Source organism: Daucus carota, chromosome 1, assembly GCF_001625215.2.
Source record: "Daucus carota subsp. sativus chromosome 1, DH1 v3.0, whole genome shotgun sequence".
Classification (NCBI taxonomy): Eukaryota; Viridiplantae; Streptophyta; class Magnoliopsida; order Apiales; family Apiaceae; genus Daucus; species Daucus carota.
This window is the reverse complement of record NC_030381.2, coordinates 12,239,558-12,249,372: the sequence shown is the minus strand read 5'-3', so window position 1 is coordinate 12,249,372 and position 9,815 is coordinate 12,239,558.

Below are 9,815 nucleotides of genomic sequence, written 5' to 3'. Positions count from 1 at the left end.
TATTTGTTTTAATATCACCAGTAATGATCTGGTGATAAACATATTGATTTATTTGTTTTAATAATTGATTTGTAATTAACAGAGAAGACATCTTAGTAAGTTTATTTGTTGTGTTGTAATGATCTGGTGATAAACATATTGATTTATTTGTTTTAATAATTGATTTGTAATTAACAGAGAAGAATAGGTATGTAAATATAATTAGTTATATTCTGACAAGTGCTAGCCAATGATCTGGAGGTGGGGGTTAAATTGCTCTGTATTTCACTTATGTTGTCTAGTTTCCACAAAACCTTCCAAATCCCTCATCTGTGCTTGTAACAGAGAAGCTCCTCATTGGTCATATGTTTTAAATAGTTTAAATAGTTGTCTAGTTTAAATAGTTTGCAAGTATTCTTTAACATATATTTTGGAACTGACTTTGTGATTTAGTATTTAAGTTAATTTTGAACTAATGTGCTTAGAACATGCTCTTAAATTAAACAAGAAAAAGAAAGTTCTATGTATTCAGTTTCATAATTAAGTTTATCTATACCAAACAGCCCTGTGATCATGAACACTAATGCTATTTGTTTTTTAGCGCTACTATACGTGGGATCCAAGATTTGCAACTCAGGAGGAGGCAAGGACTTCTGTACGCAATCACATGCGTAACAACCTGCGCCGTACACTTAGTGACGATAAAAGGCGGGCAGATAAAACTATTGCTGATCATGGAGGGACTTATCAAGATTACAGGCCCAAATACGTAAAACCTGGTGTGTGGTCGAGATTATGTGAATATTGGTGCAGCGACGCATTCAAAAAGAAATCTATTGCCGGCAAAGCTGCCCGAAAAAAAGTTAAAGCGCCTCACACTTCTGGAGCACGCTCATTCGATCGTCGTCGTCGGGTATGCTATCTAATCTATACACATTTGAATAAAACAGATGTTACGTAGAATAGCTGCATGCAATTATTTATTTGGAGTAGTAGAATAATAGCAGTAGAGTCATGTAGGATCAGTTTCATAGGTAGTTTCTGTTTTAGTAGTTATCACTTCTTGCTTCCTTTATATATTCATGTACATTGGTTTAGTAATAAACATCCCCTGCTATTTTCTTCCAGACTTGATATACATATCAGTGTGTGCGTGTGTGGTGTGTTTACATTTCTATAAAGTTAACAAGTTCAAGTTGGCTCATTTTTTTAATGAGATTATAATAATTTTTAGTGGCATCTAATCCTTCACTTGGTTATTGTGTATAAGGATTATATGGACAAATATGGAGGCAAACTAGATTATGTTGTCGTGTATAAGGATTGTCATACCTTGAAAGACAAAAATAGGAAGGGCCAATGGATTAGCGAGGAAGCCAAGGAAATAATTGTAAGCGTCTTTATGACAATACGTTTTAATTAAAATTCAAGCGAACACACACACATATATATAGGTATCTATTAAAAAACCAACACGTGCATACATGTAATAGAATTTGTTTTCCAGAATCGGTACATTAAGATATGTGAAGCAGAAGGGATAGATTCAAAGGACACCAATATCCAAACTTGGATAGAGGCGGTGGGAGGTGCTCGCAAGAACACAATTCCTGGACTTCCTCGGGTTCGCGCATATGATGTTTTAGGTATATTTCTAAACAAAAAATAAATAATCTGTATTCCTTTAATCCTGTTTTCAGTTTGGTATATTATTCAACCTATTATGCCAATGCTGCTAATATATTCTCTATTAAAATATCACAAATTATTAGTTTCCAAATCCTAAATTGGCACCACTACTTGTTTTCAAATAATTACTTGTATATGTGGCATGTAGGGCCAGACTCGAAATCCTCTAGGCCTCGAAAGGGGGAGGGCAGCTCTGGCAGATCCTCCATGGCTCGCATTCAAGATGATTTGTTTATGCGAGTTGTGGATGAGACCTTAACACGAGCTCGAGCACATCCAGAGGAGTACACACTCACACCTGAGGAGATCCAAGTTTTAGCTAGCAATGTGATTGAAGGATACAGCGATCTACCTCATGGCCATCCTGTGATGATAGAGATAAGGACGTCTATTATTCGGGTAGCAATTGAGGTACTCAACAATTTATACAAGACGCATGGGCCAGGAAAAGCTAAGGTAAACAAATTACATTCTTTAGCTACAGCAATAGAAATGATACCATAGTGTCCTCTGACAATGTCCTGTTTCAAACTGAAATGTAGTCCAAAACAGCCTATTAGTTTTATTAATTTTTAGGAGTAAGATATTATTTAAAGAAATATTTTTGTGTAGTTTTCCTAGGTAAACGAGTACTAATGTTGATTAACTTTTCATGACTGGACCATGATTATATATAAATAAAAAAAAGTACATGGAGTATAGATGGACAAAGAATTGAAGCTTCTGCTCTTGAGTATTAGATTGTAAGTTCCAAAAGTTTCGCATAAAAAGGTTAAAAATGGATGATTAGCATAAATAGTTTACAGATTCTGATATGTGTGTGAATTATTATTATCACTTTATAATATAATTGAAATAGAAAGAAGGCCTTATGTCTCGTCTTTTGCATATGCAATAATGATAATATATATATATACACACACACATACTATTTCTTATATAGAATTAATTAAATTGAATTTGTATTATTGGTTTTTGCTTAGTAGTCTTTACCTCATAGCAGATTTTATAAGGTAATGTTCTAAACTCATACAATACAAGCTAAGGATTAAATGTTCTTTTTTGTGGATGTAGTTTCCTTACTTATTTTGTTTGTTATAATTGTACTTTACATTCTGTTTCTTTAGTTGGACTGAAATTGGTTGATGGCTATATAAAACGTTAAATCTCTGGAAAACAAACAGATGTTTTCTAAGATGAGTACTACAAACTAATGTAACACAGTAATGTAGTATAGTTTTATTAAGTGTTGTCTAGGCCGGTGCACTATTTTATTGTAGTATAGTTGTATTAAAGCTATCAACTTGCAAGAATAATACTTAGACTGTTATGTAAATTTTCAGGGGAAGGGCATTGTGGAGGAGGATGGTGGCAACACTGACACGGGCTGTCGTGAGGGGGGGGGGGACTCTAGTACTGACTCTGAAGATGGTGAACTCCGCCCACCACCTAATATTAGATCTAAAGGTGGTCCTGTGATTAAGGGTTGAAGTCTTTATTATGTAATTTTAAGCAACAATGCAGCTTTTGTATGATGATGTGGACAAACTTTGGCATGAACAAACTTTTGTAACAAATGGTTATATTTTGGGCATTTCATGTATTAGACAATTGTTTTCAGTATTTTCTGGGATCATATCCGGTTGCGTGTTTGTGATTATGTATTTTATCTACGATTTTCATATATTCTGAAGTTTGATTGCATGTTTGGGCAGGTTATATATATATTTGTGTGTCTTTTTGGATGCCAAAAAATTGGCGGGAAACTAGCGAAAATAACAGTAATAAGAAACAGGGATTCCAAACTTACGACGGTTTTTCCGTCACAATATAACAAAATAATGACGAAAAACATCTGTCGCATATTGTGGTAGAAAATCTTAGGGATGGGGCCCGCAACTATTTACGACAGTTAATTCGTCGCAAGATAAATTATTTACGACAAAACAGTTTCGTCGTAAATTAAGACAAAAATTTCTCAATGTAGGGCCCATGCTAAATTACGACGGACATTTCGTCGTAAGGTGCCCATTTACGACGAACACCGTCTGTCGTAAGTTAACAAAAAGAAATCCGCATGTAGGACCCACCACTAAAGTATGACGTTTTTTCCGTCGTAAGTTTGTGGAGCCCACATACATTTACTTATGACGAAAATTGTAACTTATGACGAAATTTATGCATGTGACCAAAAAATGAACTTTAGACGGCTATAAAAACGACGGAAATTATCCGTCGTAATTGCATGTATTAACGACGGAACTGGTGTAAAAATTCCGTCGTAAAAAGCCTGTTTTGTTGTAGTGAGTTGGGTAAATATAGCTCAGAACTCGTACAAATTTGATGGGATAACATATTTACTTGTTTGTATTGGGTTGAAAATTCGAAAGCCTGGATTAACTAGTTTGTGTTTAAATTCTCTCTACCCGCATATATCTGTACTGCTAAAATATGATTACAGACCTGAGAAAGAAACTAAAAAAGAGATGAAACCTTTGTTTGCCTCTTTTTGTCTTTCTATATAAACAAACATAAATGTGAAGCTTGCAGGTGACCACTGTTCTCTGCAGATTTATAAAATATTGTACTACAGTATTTTTTTAATAGAACAGGAAGAGACAGATTGATCATGAACAAATTCATTAAACAATACTCCCTCCGTCTCTAAATACTTTTCCTGTTTGTACTTTTCACGTTTGCCAATACACATTTTTAATCGTTAATATCTTTCATTTCGTAGTCGCATTAAATATAAAAACTTCACTGTATTAAAGTACTTGTGAATACGAATCTAACAAGATCACTCATGACTATATTTAGTTTTATAGATTAGATGTAAATTAGTAATTTGTCTCATGTTATGAACAATACCGACATCCCAAATAGGAAAAGAATAAAGAAACGGAGGGAGTATACTCCTATACAGCAATAAAATATACAGTTAGTAATCATCAAAACGTCTCTCTCACATCAAACACCTTGTACCACTCTGTCTCTCTCTCCCCATTCTCTGCTTGTCCTTCCGTCCTTGGCCTCATGGCATGTATCTCGAATTTTTAAAATCTGTGCTGCACTATAGCCGAAATATGTACAATCAATTAATTAAATTCGGAACGGAATTTTTTTTTTTTTCAAAATTAAACTCTATAAAAAATTGTTAACTTTAATAAAATGATTTCGACTGAATTTAATTTCAATTGTAATTATGTCGAATTTGAGTTATGTCAAACTTATTGCTTGCAACCCGACCGGATTTGGACATTTGTTCGAATATGAATATAAAATCAGTCGAAATTAATAGTAATTTTTAAAATTAGATTTACAGTTTATCAAAAATATCTAAAGAATTATAGTTTTCTGTCTAGGCCTGAAAGTAATTTAAATGATACTCCGTCGAAGTTAACTAAATAAAATTAGTGTTTTTTTAGTGTACGTGTTATCGAGACGTAGTATTATACTCCTATTTTGAAATGAAATATAGTTCATTTAAATTTTTAACACGTACTTTAAAATCGTTTAACCATATGGGTAAAATTATTATTTTAAAACTTTTTTAATAAACAAATAATTTAGAATTTTTTAAATAATGTTTTCTTGTATGTTTTCAAAATCTTAAAATGTGTATGAAAATCAAACGACCTCTATTAATAGAAGTTGCAAATAATTTTAGGAGAGAGAAAATGGACGATGAGGGGGACAAATTAATCAAGTCATTATGAACCCAAATACAAGAATTAATTAAGATAATCACCTTATCTAGAAGATATAGCTAGGTTATATGTAGGAAATGATGGAGAGGGTGAAAATGAAGTTTAGGAGAGTTAAGTATGTGGGGATGGCAGCACTGCACAACCCCACAAACCGCCCCAAAAAACCCCACTTGCTTAATTTACACTATGCTTCTTTCCCACCCCTTCCCTTTAACAAACATGCACAGATAAATATATATTCTATCTTGTGTATTGTATCTCTGTCTCTGTGCTACAAGTAGGTTGCTGTGAGACCATGCTCATAGAATTTGGAATGATGTTTTGTTTCTGTGCTGTTCTTTGCCAATGATAAGCTTGTTAAATAGATGTTGGTTTCACATTACTACTCTTTTCTCCACATCACGAAGAAGATCTTTTACTAGCATGGCATATTTTTGTTGTGCATGTGTGTTCGTTTATGCACAGCGGAATCATAGAATATGTGTTTCATGCTTCCACTCGTTAAGTTACCGAGCCGCATTCGAGCTTCTCAAAGCACCTCTTAATTAATATCAAAATTTAATATAAATTAATAAATATAAATTTAGATCCAATCATCAACTCAACAAATATAAATTTTGGTATTTTTTTCAAGTTTTAACGAGGTGATGAGAAAAGTTAAGAAGATTTCAAAAATGATTTATCGAACGGTACATGCATGCTAATGTTCATCCCGAACTCGTTCTGTCAACAAATATCTAAATACTCGTTGTCTTAGCAAATACCTTTTATTTTTTTAGAAGTTTGATTTTTGAACTTGAGTTCTAATTTTATAGCCGAACCAAATCCTCAATTAGCCGAGCTAGAATTTGCATATTGCTGAACAATGATGCCCCTCTAATTTATTCCTAATGTACCGATGGTCGGGTACGTAATTAGATAACAAGGTAAATCATGATTCAAATTGCACTTAACTTGGTGTTTTAACTAAATTGAGCTAGCTCAACCTTATACTAACGAATGCATTTGCAAGTTAAAAGTGAGAATAATCAGTTGATTAACTTTACCCTACTAACTGCAATCCTGATTATTGATCCATGACTAATAGGTTTTGTCCCATCGATTATATATGACTGCTAGGTTTAAATAATCTTAAAACGTAAAAAGAAGCAAAGTCGGTTGATCACATAAGATTTTGTTGATTGCATCAGATCCTGTTGATCATACTTACTCATGCTCCTTTAACTCAAGTTGATCATAATCCCAACGATTTGACTGTTTAGTACTAAAATTAATCTAAAGCAAAGCTCCTTTTCATAACATCCGGTCAGTGTTCTAAAAATCCCCGATTTAACCAATTAATCTCCGATTAATCCCCTGCAAGGTCGGCCACCGATTCGATTTTTGAAATCCGATTAATCCTTATATATATTTCTTAATCGAAATATATATGATAAATTATTAAAATTAAAATACTATATCATTTTAAATATGAATAATTATAAAATTTATGAATATAGTAAATATATTAATTACTAAATAGCTAATATTATAATAACTAAATATTAAATAATATTTTAATATTAAAATATTTCCGATTAATCTCTGAATCGGTAGCTCAACCGATTAAGTCCGATTTCCGATTTCTGTAATACTGCATCCAGTTACATTACCGTATTTCTTGAAAAATTGATCAATTTACCGCCATTTTTTTTTAATTTTAATCGCACAAATTTAAATACTCATATGATGTCAAGAATATATACTCCGACTAGACCCGAGTTAAATAGGCCGCAATATTCTAATGAGTTCAAACGAGTGGTCTTCAATAAAATATTCTCGAATGCGGACCTTTCGACTAGTATTATATTACTTTCGGATTAGTTACGTTGTCTGTTTGGACAAAACGACTTCTGATTTTTTTTATAAGAACACGATTTTTAATTTTCTTGACCCGTGTGTACAAAGCCGAAACACTTGTAAGAAGATGATAATGCTAACTTTTGTTTCACGATTTTTCTTCTTTCCGAGTTAATAATTTATAAATTTTAATTTAATTTTTACTTTTAATCCACTCCTTTACTTTAAGTAAGAATTTTCTTTTTCAAAATTATCCGAACAGTCTCGTGACAAGTAATTAACCAAACATATATACTTTTTCTTATCGGATTTAATCATATCATGTTGATCACATTTACCTCACTATGTGATATGTGAATTTATTTATCTATAAACCGTTTTTTAGTTACCTGTAAACTTGCCATTGCTATGAGTCATGAACATAAACAAAACATAAATATGCAAAACATAAACAAACAAAAATGTGCTACACTACGCTTATTTTAAATGCATACTGTCCACACATCTTAACTAAAAGGAAGATTATAAAACCTTCCAAATTTATTTCTTATGATTTTCAAAGTAAAGTAGATGGTGGGCCTCCCTCCATCTTTTTACTTCCGGTCCCCACAAAAGAAAGTATGTTGAGCAAAACGTAACAGCAGACGGTTTTTTCTCCAACTGGGATATAAAAGAATGTTCTAACTTCCGACCCAAAATTCATTAAAAAATGTTTTTTCTTCACTTTGTTTGGTAGTCTCAAGGGAAAGAACATGAACTTGAAAAAGGCCTCTTTGTGTGGTACTCTCTAGCTAATTAACCAGTCTATATTGTTTGGATTATAGTTAATAAATTATGTTCATTAGATCTGTAAACATTGATTGTCCATTTTGTAGCCGCACTGTTCGATTATTCTATTACAAACTTTGATATCTAATTGAGTTAAGAAAATTTAAATCAAATTTAGTAAATTATGTATTGTATAGTTTTCGGTCACTTTTGTCCAATTTAGTAATTTAATATACATTTATGTAATATTAAATCATACATTATGGAATATATATCATAGTTTTATTTGTATCTACATATTTAATTTTTATGGTATGCATAGAATTTGTTACATAATATAGTTTATTTAATTATGTGACACATTATAATTGTAACCAAACCGTCGTAAGTTAACATATTTAGCTAATTAAAAACTGTGGTAAATAATTATCGTAAGTTATGTTTTCGTCGTACTAAACCGTTGTAAGTTAACATATTTAGCTAAAAAAAACAAAAAATAAATGAAATTAAAATGGTTCCGATTCCGTCATAACTACACCGTCGTACGTTCACATAATTATATAATTATAGCTATTTGAAAATGAAAAATAAATGAAAATTATATGTTTTCTTTTTCCATTGTAACCAAACACTCGTAATTGACGGAAATATGAACTTGCGACCAATTTTGAATTTGCGACAGCTTTTCACTATAGAAAAAATGACGGAAAAAATCCATCGTAAGTGGACCATTTACGACAGATTTTAGTGTTAAAAATCCGTCATAAATGCGCAGAATTGTTTCAGTGGCACGCGTGTGCTTATATAAATATTCAAATATCTATCCATTTAATTGTTTGGATTTCACAAAATTCAAAAAAAATTAATTTGGAATTTATATATATTAAATTTAAATCTAATCTAAAATTCGAAGCTGGATCCAAATTTCAAATTGTCTTGAAACTCAATTTATGTATACATATTAAAATAACTTAATATTTTAAGTTGTAAATATTAATCATGAACAAATAAAAAATTCATGCATTTATAAGTTTGTTTATTTAATATATGCAACTAATATTATTTGATCATACCAATATTATTAAATTTAGTTAAATCCTATAATTTTAAATTTAGTTAAATTATTTCAAAGTCTGATTTACTATCAAAACTCGAAATATACTGAATTCTTGGATATTAAATTTCAATTTTATATTTGAATGTAAATTTTAATTTTGAATCTAAATTTTTTTATATTTAAGAAAACCCTATCCAAAAATTAGACTAATTGCCGTCCAGTGTGACCGGTGATCATGTTTGTACACTAGCTACTAGTATAGACTTATCTCATCTCTTGTTAAAGTTGAAACATCAAGACACACATGCACACAAAGAATGACCGGCCAAGCCAAACAAGGACAAAGACAGATGAGTAAACCACCTCTTCCACATATGTTTGAAGGGAAAGAAATGATTAGTTCCGGTGATTAAGACAGCTTTGATATGTGATCGCACCAGTACTTGAGACACTTCGTTAGTGCACTCTCTTAGTTTAGAAGCCAACACTACGGGAAAACAGGACATTACCGACCGAAAGAATCGGTCGGTTATGATTAATATCGGTCGGTTATAAGGCTAAAACCGACCGATATGGCTGGTCGGTTAAACCCTGGTCGGTTATGTGAATTGGTCGGGTTTAACCCTTAAAACCGACCAAGTAAGTGGTCGGTTATGTGCCTTTTTGTTCCCAGAAAATTGGCCCCACTTGATGCCACCTGTCACCACGTGGCAACAGGTGTCAGACCACGCCAGAAGCGACTACTAAAACCGACCGACCAAAGTGGTCGGTTA